Consider the following 8,995-nt stretch of genomic DNA (forward strand, 5'->3'; position numbering starts at 1 on the left):
AGCAAGTTGCTCTGAACTGACTGTGGGTATCAGTGGCTGGCAGCTGCTGGAAGATGCGTGACCTTTTGAGCCAGAACATGATCCTTTTCCTAAAGAAAACTGCTGGGATGCTGAGAACTGTGGATGCCGGGAGGAGAACACGTAATGCATGCCATAGAGAGAAATATGACCATGAAATATTGGAGCAACCAAAACTCCACAGCTTACGGCAGCAACACATTGAAGTTGTTTTGAGGCTTAGCTCCGTTGTGTACCTGAGAAAGAAAAATCCCAGCTGTGGCTTTCTGCCAGCTGTGCAATGATACCCACTGCAGGTGGCATGGCTTTTGCTTTAAATTTCACCAGAGGGGTGAGGAAGGGAAACTTGGAGGTTGGAGAAAAAAGTACTGTGATCTTAAGGCATTTTCATTCGGAAAGCAGAAGAACAGCTTAGATCAAATTCTTCTATGCTGGGAAAGCTTTTCATAAAATAATAGAACTAGACGTGACTCCCAGGCTGTGACAGAGGTTTTTGAAGAGAGACCTGCCTACATATTGTCAGAGGGTGTGCTAAAATGCTGTTATTATGCAGATAAAGAAAAGGGTGGAGAGAAGGGAAAAAAAAAAACTGATATGGTACCCTGTCACGTAACAGAGATGCCTGGTGAGCAAGAAGAAATGGTTCTCTCATTCCTCTTGCATCTTCTGCCACCAGTTTTGCTCTGCGAGGTGCAGGAGGGTTTTAATGAGGTAATGGTTTGGGGTGGTTTTTTATCCTTTGATAAATAGCAATGTTGTAGTTCATGTAAATGTTAAAGGAATAATTCAGATAAAAGTCAGTTCTCTTTAAGCATAGTAATACATGTGACTTATTTCTGCTTCCAAGACAGAAAAAAATGGCTACCTTTACAGTGTGTGGGGTTCATTAGTTAAATCATAGAATCACAGAATGGTTTTGGTGGGAAGGGCCCTCAAAGCCCCCCCAGTGCCACCCCCTGCCATGGGCAGGGACACCTCCCCCCAGCCCAGGCTGCCCAAAGCCCCATCCAGCCTGGCCTTGGGCACTGCCAGGGATGGGGCAGCCACAGCTCCTCTGGGCAGCCTGCGCCAGGGCCTCACCGCCCTCAGAGTGAAGAATTTCTTCCTTATAGCTAATTTAAATCTACCCTCTTTTAGTTTAAAGCTATTCCACCTTGTCCTAGCCCTACATTCCCTCACAAAAAGTCCCTCCCCAGCTTTCCTACAGCCGCCTTCAGGCCCTGGCAGGCCGCTGGGAGGTCTCCCCGGAGCCTTCTCTTCTCCAGGCTGAACACCCCCAGCTCCCTCAGCCTGGCTCCACAGCAGAGGGGCTGCAGCCTCTGATAATCCTCGTTGCCTCCTCTGGACTCGCTCTGATACATCCCTGTCCTTGTGCTGGGCCCCAGAGCTGAACGCAGGCTCCAGGTGGGGTCTGACGAGAGCAGAGCAGAGGGGGACAATCCCCTCCCTGCCCTGCTGCCCACGCTGTGTTGGTGCAGCCCAGCACACGGTTGGCTTGCTGGGCTGCAGGCGCACATTGCTGGCTTGTGTTGAGCTTCTCGTTAACCCCCAGGTCCTTCTCCTCTGGGCTACTCTCCATCCATTCTCCACCCAGCCTGGATTTGTGCTTGGCATTGCCCCGGCCCAGGTGCAGGGCCTTGCACTTGGCCTTGTTGAACCTCATGAGGTTTGCATGGCATTGACTCATCTGTATTGATAAGCTGCATAAATGCAGATTTCCACTGAATGTGACGTTTATCCCACTCCCTGTAATGTATTACCTTGTTCTGTGACTACAAACTTGTTTGATTTATATCGGTTGTTCACTCATTAGATTCTTTTTATTACTTACCATCATTTGATTGTGCAAGCAAAAATATGATTGTGAAGTTTTGCCAAGCATTTGAAGTGCTGACCAATTGCCAAGCCTACCTAAAACAAGATTTTATTCATTTTCTGTGCAAAAGAATCACAATTCTTCAAATACAAAGAAAAAGGAAATAGAGATTCAACAGAGTAGCCGTTCCTTGATCTGTCTCCTTGATCTGGAATGTTTTTTACTGGTTTTAGTGCTAAAATATTTCCAGTTTGACTACATGCCCCTAATTGGTTAGGTATTATATGACTAATACACTGGAAACATGCAGTCCTTGTACTGCTGAAATGAATTCCACTTTAAATTAAAGTTAAAATGAGAGATCCAGGTGCTAGAATAAACATCCAGTTTCATACTTGCCATTAATGATTGCCTAAATGTGTTTTTTGAATTATTACCACAAGGCTTTAATTTCAACTGTGGCAAGATGTCGCAAGTAAAAATCAGATTGTACAAACACTGTGCACAAGGCAATGTAATTATGTTATAAATATTAAAACCAATGATCTTGTCTAGATTTAAAATAAATGTTTACAGCTGTGTGCAGGTTGGCTGGTCCTCAGCTCTTCTCTGGGATTCACCTGGGATTCACCTTAGAGAAATTCACATTTCTCTAAGAAAGCCGTTCACTACGGCTTTTAATCTTCTCTTATGATGTATTAATATAATATTTTATGTTCTTCATTGAAACTTTAAGTGAACCATTTTGTTGTTATTAATTTGTAACTGTGAAACTGTCTAATATTCCCTACCATGCCACAACTTCCCTACCACACCCCTACTCTGAAGCTACTTTATATCATATAAAATCTTAGTTGCTGCACCTTGAAATGATGAAATTAATAACCACTTTTCCAGAGTTACTCTGCTAGTTGTATTTGGTCCAATGGGGCAAAAAAAAAAAAAAAATTGTATTTCTAGAAATCCAGCTCTCACTTATGCAGCCAAACATGATGCCTTTTCTCAGGGCGGTAATGGCTCATGGATATATTTATGTCCCAAGATTGATCAAACACATTTCAAACATTTGTAAACCTGGTGAAAGGGTCTTCATATTGGAAGCCATGTGTGAGCAGTTGCGTCTGTACTTGGAGTATTTTGTCTGCCAGCCAGAGAGATTTAGGCACTGGTGAAATTACTTTGTTGTTGTTGCCATTAAAAAGGGGGGGGGGGGGGGGGGGGGGGGGGGCAGAAAATCAAAGTTCTGAATTTTACATAGTTGTTTTACTAAAGAGAAGTTAAGGGGTTGTAACCAGAAAGCTATGTAAGTAGTCAGAATTTACAGGCAAAGATTTCTCTTGTATAGTAACCAAGATTAGGGTCTTTATGTGCTTTTAAAAAATAAAAATAAAAAAGCAAATATAACAAAGTGTCTTGGAAAACGCTATATTATATTTTTAGTGTAGCCATTTTCCATGAAATACTGCTGATTGGTTTCTAATGATTTTATCTAAAAGCAAGAAGAAATTATCTTACTTTTTGCAGCTGAAGAACGTGTTTCATTCATAGGAAGAAGTGGAAAAATTTGAGTTAGTGGGCATCATTTAGAAGGAAACCTAATAGATTAACTTTGCCTATAGAAAGATATAACAATATTCTCTACAATTATATTGTGTCAGTTCTAATTTACCAGTTATTTCTGATGATTTTAAGAAGCTCTGACTAGAGAAGGAATTGAAAATTTAAACTTTAAATATGATAAAGAAGCCTTACAATTTTTATATTAAATGACAGTATTATATCTGTGAATGTATACTGTTTTTTCGAAGAAAGGCTTTCTGTGTGCAACAGCACATCAAAGAAAGGATCTTCACAAGGAAAACTTTATAATAATATTAAGTTGTTCATTGCATGACCTATTTAGAGTACTCAGATATTTCTTGTTGTAGACTACATAATTAAATTTTAAATGGAACATGATAAAGAAATTATACTGGTGATCTCTAGAGATTTGAATACCCTATTTGGATCTTTACAAGAGTGTAGCGAAGGCATACTTTAAAATTTAATAAAGGTCTGGCCTATTTTTTTTTTTCTTTTAGATGTTCTATAGCTGCTATGGCAGTCTTATTTCAAACTGTATTTGCTCTCCACGTTATATACTCAGCACATGCAATAGGAGACCAAACTGAGATTATTAAAAGTATATATACCTTAAATTGAGAAAAAAACCATTATGCATGATGCAGAACAATTAATGAATGAAGATAAGCTCCTAAAGACTTGTTATAACCAAGCTAGCAACCACCCCTTCATAGACCAGTGTTTGAGCCAAGCCAGTGAGAGGAGCGGTACAATGTCCGGGGAGATGTAATATAGTGAGGTGGAGTGCTCATGCACAGTGCAAAGCCCTGCGGGCACAAGGGAGATGATGTTTGGAGCTTAAATGAGAAAACGCTCTGCTTCAATATCAAAGGAATGATTTCAGTCTCTAGCCTCTTCTGTTTGTTTCTGTGAAAGGTACTTTATATTTAAAGAAGAACAAATATTTTAAATATAGAATAACCACATGGATTATTTATTTACTTAATACTAGGTTAGTAATGATAACAGAAGTAAAATTTGTTTTACTTTTCGTTTTTTATGTAGCTGTTCAATTTTGCATTTTACTCAGGGGGATTAAAGTTTAAATGGTCACTTCCTCTTCCAGGCTTTTCTTATTTACTGATTAAAAAATAAAAAAATCAACAAATAATTTGCATAGATATTTTTCTTAGGAAGAAAAAAAGATCATCTATGCAGCCCCTGCTTAAATCTTGAGCATAACTCAGTAAAACTTGGATTTTGAGGTAAAGGCCATTTAGAATTGTTATTGATTTTTTTTTTTTTTGGAAGGGTGGGAGGAAATCTGCAATAGAATATAACAGCGAGGATAAATTGATGTGCCAAAAAGTTACATTCAGCGTGGAAATTTAAATCGTTAGCTTCTCTTATAATAATTTGTAGTCTTCATATATTTTAAGGCAGCGGTCTGGAGTAGGGTACAAACTTTAAGCCCTCTTGATTTGATGCTTGATTCTTAACTCTTCCATAGATTTGTTTAATGGTGTCTAAGTTTCATTTACTGTAGAGACATGTTCCTGCATGTCTACAGCGTTTTCAAAATAGAATTTGAGTACTGAAGTCACTTTGGTACTTCTGAAAAATGTTAACCTGCAACTTCACCATTATTTAAATCTAATGCAACTAAGCTTTTACCTAAAGGGAAAAAGAAGAATTGACAACCCACCATATGACAAGCAAAATGAAATCTCTTGATCACTAACTGTCAGCAGTCTTTCTAATACTATTGTGTTAGGGAATGATATGTCTTCCAAGGAGCTAAGTACACAAGGTTTTGAATCATTTCTGTCTTGACAGCCTAACCCAAGTAACTACTTGTAAGTGCTTGGATGAATTATAAAATCTATGTGGCTCTGTAGAGTGAGTTAATAAAACATCCATGAGCATTTTAATTACTATGAAATGAAAAGGATTTTTTTTTTTCTGACAGTAATAGGGGTATGGACTAAATCCAGATCGGTTGCTGTCTTCACGAGTACTGCAGGGACAAAGGAGCTGGGGTTAGTTTCTGTCTGGTCTTTTGTTCCCCTTCTGGTTGAGCTCTTCTGCCTAGCAATTTCTCTCACTCTGAGAACATGAGGTTATACCTTTTTCTTCTTGTGCTTCGTATATGATGGATGTCCGCTCATGTCACCAGTGCTGCTTTGCTAGTGATGTCAGGCTTGAACACCCATCCACTGACACTATACGTCTCTCTCTCCTGGTCTACAACAGAATTTTCCTTACATTGATACAAGATTTGCTAAAGTTTTATTCATCTTTATATAAAGCAGGGATTTGGTGTAGTCCATTTGTGACCCCCTCTGCAAATGGAGACATTCTGCTTTCTACTTCCAAATCCCTTCTCAAAACTCAATTTAATTTAAAGGCATATAAATAATAGGTCAAGAAAATGTTGCTCATCCCAGGTGGCAGGCAGTGGTAGCTGATAACATTAAAATCTCTTGAATGTCAAACTGTATGCTGCTAACCAGAGTTAGTCTTTGGAAATTATATCATCTTGTATCTTTTCTGAAACCACATCATTAAAAAGAAAAGAAAAAGATTCCAACCCTCAATATTTAATGTTCTGGAGTCAACTGTCTCAAAGAGCAGTTTTTTCATAATTTCGAAGCCTGCCACTTTCTGAAGAAAATCATTATTTTAAATTGAGACTCAAATGTAACTAATCACTAAAAAATCTTACATTTGACCTTTTTCTATGCCTCAGATGCTTATTTATAAATAATACTTTCATCCAACCTTTGAGTTGTTTTTCTGTACTGCAGGCAGGACTGCCTATTATACATGTTGTATAGGAATGCCCTGATGCTGTTTGGTCCTTCTGAGGTGCAGTAATATAAACAACAGTAATTATTTGGGATAGTAACAGGTTTGATATTATTATAAGTGAATCTGCTTTTCTGAAAGAATAATATAAGTGTTGTCTCTTTACTATTCTGATTTTTGTTTTTAAGTAAAGCTTTAATATAATGAAAATGTGACATGGAGTTATTGCTTCTGGTAGCTGTCGGCATTTTTGTTGTCGTTTTACTTCCCTTTTGAAATATATATATATATTTTTTACAGCCGATGTTAATCTTAATATGCACTTATGTGCAATCTGATCCCTTTCTGAAGAGATATTTTTAAAATCTTAAGAGGAGTCTAAGGAGCATAGAGGTGATTATCCATATGTGCTTACTGATGACTTGCATTCAAAAATTATGAAGGTACTAACTGTAAGATTCACATTGCCTAAATTTAGCGATCATAAGCGTCCTCAGTCTAAAGAACCAGGGGAGAAATGAAGAGATATAGGTGCGTTATCTCAGGACAGGGTGAGTAACCTTGGGGAATTGTTTTTCTTTCTCTGCTGTCTGAAAGCAGAGCCTGGGGGAATAGCGTAGACTAGATGTTTCACCTGATGATAGCTTTAATTTAAGGTGAGTCCTAGCAGACTGAGTTTTAGAAGTGTTAAAGCGGCAAATGACATAAACTGATGCCTACTGGAGTTTTGAGGACATTGGCATCCTTAACCTCAAAAACTTTCAATATTTGGTACTTAAGTCCTAAATATAGACCCTGGGAAGGAGGGGGAAAGTCAGAAAAAGTGATTATTGGACTTGATACAGCTCTGACCCAGAAGGCAGGTAGCTGTTTTCGGTGTGCAGAGCCTTCAGAAATCACTGCTTACAGTGTTGAAATGGCTCCTAATTATACATAGCTTTTTCATCTTAAAATGAGTGTGATTTTACTCAATGACCTGGCTTTTGAACCCACCACCATTTTTCACCAGCAATCGTTAGCATCTCTCACAAACATTAATGAATTTGACAAATTTGACAGCAGATCTTTATCTTAAAAGTCAGGTAGGGCTTTTATTTTTAATCCCTATTGTCCCTATTGTAAAATTCTGAAACTAGACACACATTCACTTTTTTTTTTTACTTTTTTTTTCTGTTATTCACCTTTACCAGACTTCCAAGCTTCTTTTTAACTTGTCTTACAAAGCCTTGCCATCCATACGTGCCCAATGAGGATAATGTGCAGCAGAAATGAAGGGACTCAGATCTCTTCATTTCCATTCCTGAAGGTGAATTCCAAGATCGTGATTATTTTTATTTATATAGTGCCTAAAGAGTGCTAAATACTTTATGGAACAAATAAAAGACCTCTTGTAAAAAGCACGCATTCCTATAATCTAATTTTAGTCTCAAATCAGGCAGTATGAATGCTAAGCAGCAGGGCTTGAAGAAAAACGGAAGGTATATGAGGGCTACACTAATAAGATTGAGCAGTTATTTAGGTTCATTATCTGTTCCACTTAATAGCGCTGCAATATCTTACTGGTTTAAGTTAAATTTACATTGGTGTGGGGAGAAGATTTGACTGACACAGGAATAGTATTTCTTGGGTTTGCTCAAAAAATGAGACTTTGAATGGCAACTTGAATGAAGATAGAGAAAGGGACCGGTATGGATGGGTTTTGAGAGGTCAATCCGATGTAAGAAACAGCAAAAGGGACAACCTTAAAAATACAAATCCTTCCCCCAGCTTCATTTTCTACTCAAAATACTCATTCACCAAGTTAGTCATTTGTGTGTACCCTTCGTTTGAGTGATGTTTAAGCACTTAAGATCATCAGAATAACATTATTTACAAAGTCAGTGGAAAGGACGAAACTTGTTAGGAATAGGTTGAGACGTAAATATACATTTGGGGAAAAAAGAAAAAAATGTGTATACACATCTGCTTCTGGAGAAACAGCCCAGCAACAGAGGTTTAGGAGTGTTTTGTTGACATGGAGGAGCTTTCTCTTAGTATTTTTGCTACAGCGTAGGTTAGGCATGTGACTGATCTGGTGTTTTATCACAGAATGGTTAAGGGTGGAAGGGACCTCTGGGACCACATCCAGGAGGCTTCTGGAGATCTCCAAGGAGGAGACCCCACAGCCTCTCTGGGCAGCCTGTGCCAGGGCTCCGTCACCCACACAGGAAAGCTGTGCCTCCTGATGTTTGGATGTCAGACCAAACCTCTTGTGTTCCAGTTTGTGCCCATTGCCTCTTATCCTGGCAATAGCCTGACATCATCTTCTTTGCATCTTCCCTTCAGGCATTCATAGACATTGATAAGATCCCCCTGATCTTCCTCTTCTCCAGGCTGAACAGTGCCAGCTCCCTCAGCCTCTCCTCATAGCGAGGTGCTACAGTCCCTTGATCATCTTGGTGGCCTGCCACTGGACTGTTTCCAGTATGTACAAGTGTTTCTTTTACTGGGATCCCAGAACTGGACACAGCACTCCAGGTGTGGCCTCACCAAAGGGGAAGGATCACCTCTCTTGACCTGCTGTCAGTACTTTGCCTAATGCAGCCAAAAATACTCTTAGCCTTCTTAACAGCAAGGGCACATTGCTGACTCATGGTCAACTTGGGCTCTACCAGGACCCCAAATCCTCTTCTGCAGAGCTGTTTCCAGCTGGGTACCCCCAGCATGTCCTGGTGCCTGTGGTTGTTCCTCCCCAGGTTCAGGACTTTGCACTTCTTGTTGAATTTTATGAGGTTCCTGTCAGCCCTCCTC

At 39.3% G+C, this 8,995-nt stretch overlaps 1 protein-coding gene and 1 long non-coding RNA gene across 6 annotated transcripts in view; both read left to right on the forward strand.

The window, feature by feature from the left end:
• The window catches only part of CELF2 (CUGBP Elav-like family member 2), a 567,685-nt gene that overhangs the window by 256,685 nt on the left and 302,005 nt on the right, over positions 1-8,995 (forward strand). The gene's annotated exons all lie outside the window — the stretch shown is intronic.
• The window catches only part of LOC308190172, a 28,292-nt gene continuing 19,300 nt past the window's right edge, over positions 4-8,995 (forward strand). The window contains exon 1 of the long non-coding RNA XR_013946969.1: positions 4-8,976. This is a non-coding gene — a long non-coding RNA (uncharacterized lncRNA). The remainder of the gene's footprint in view (positions 8,977-8,995) is intronic.

The sequence above is a fragment of the Anser brachyrhynchus genome (genome assembly GCF_964034855.1).
Source record: "Anser brachyrhynchus genome assembly, chromosome: 1".
Taxonomy (NCBI): Eukaryota; Metazoa; Chordata; class Aves; order Anseriformes; family Anatidae; genus Anser; species Anser brachyrhynchus.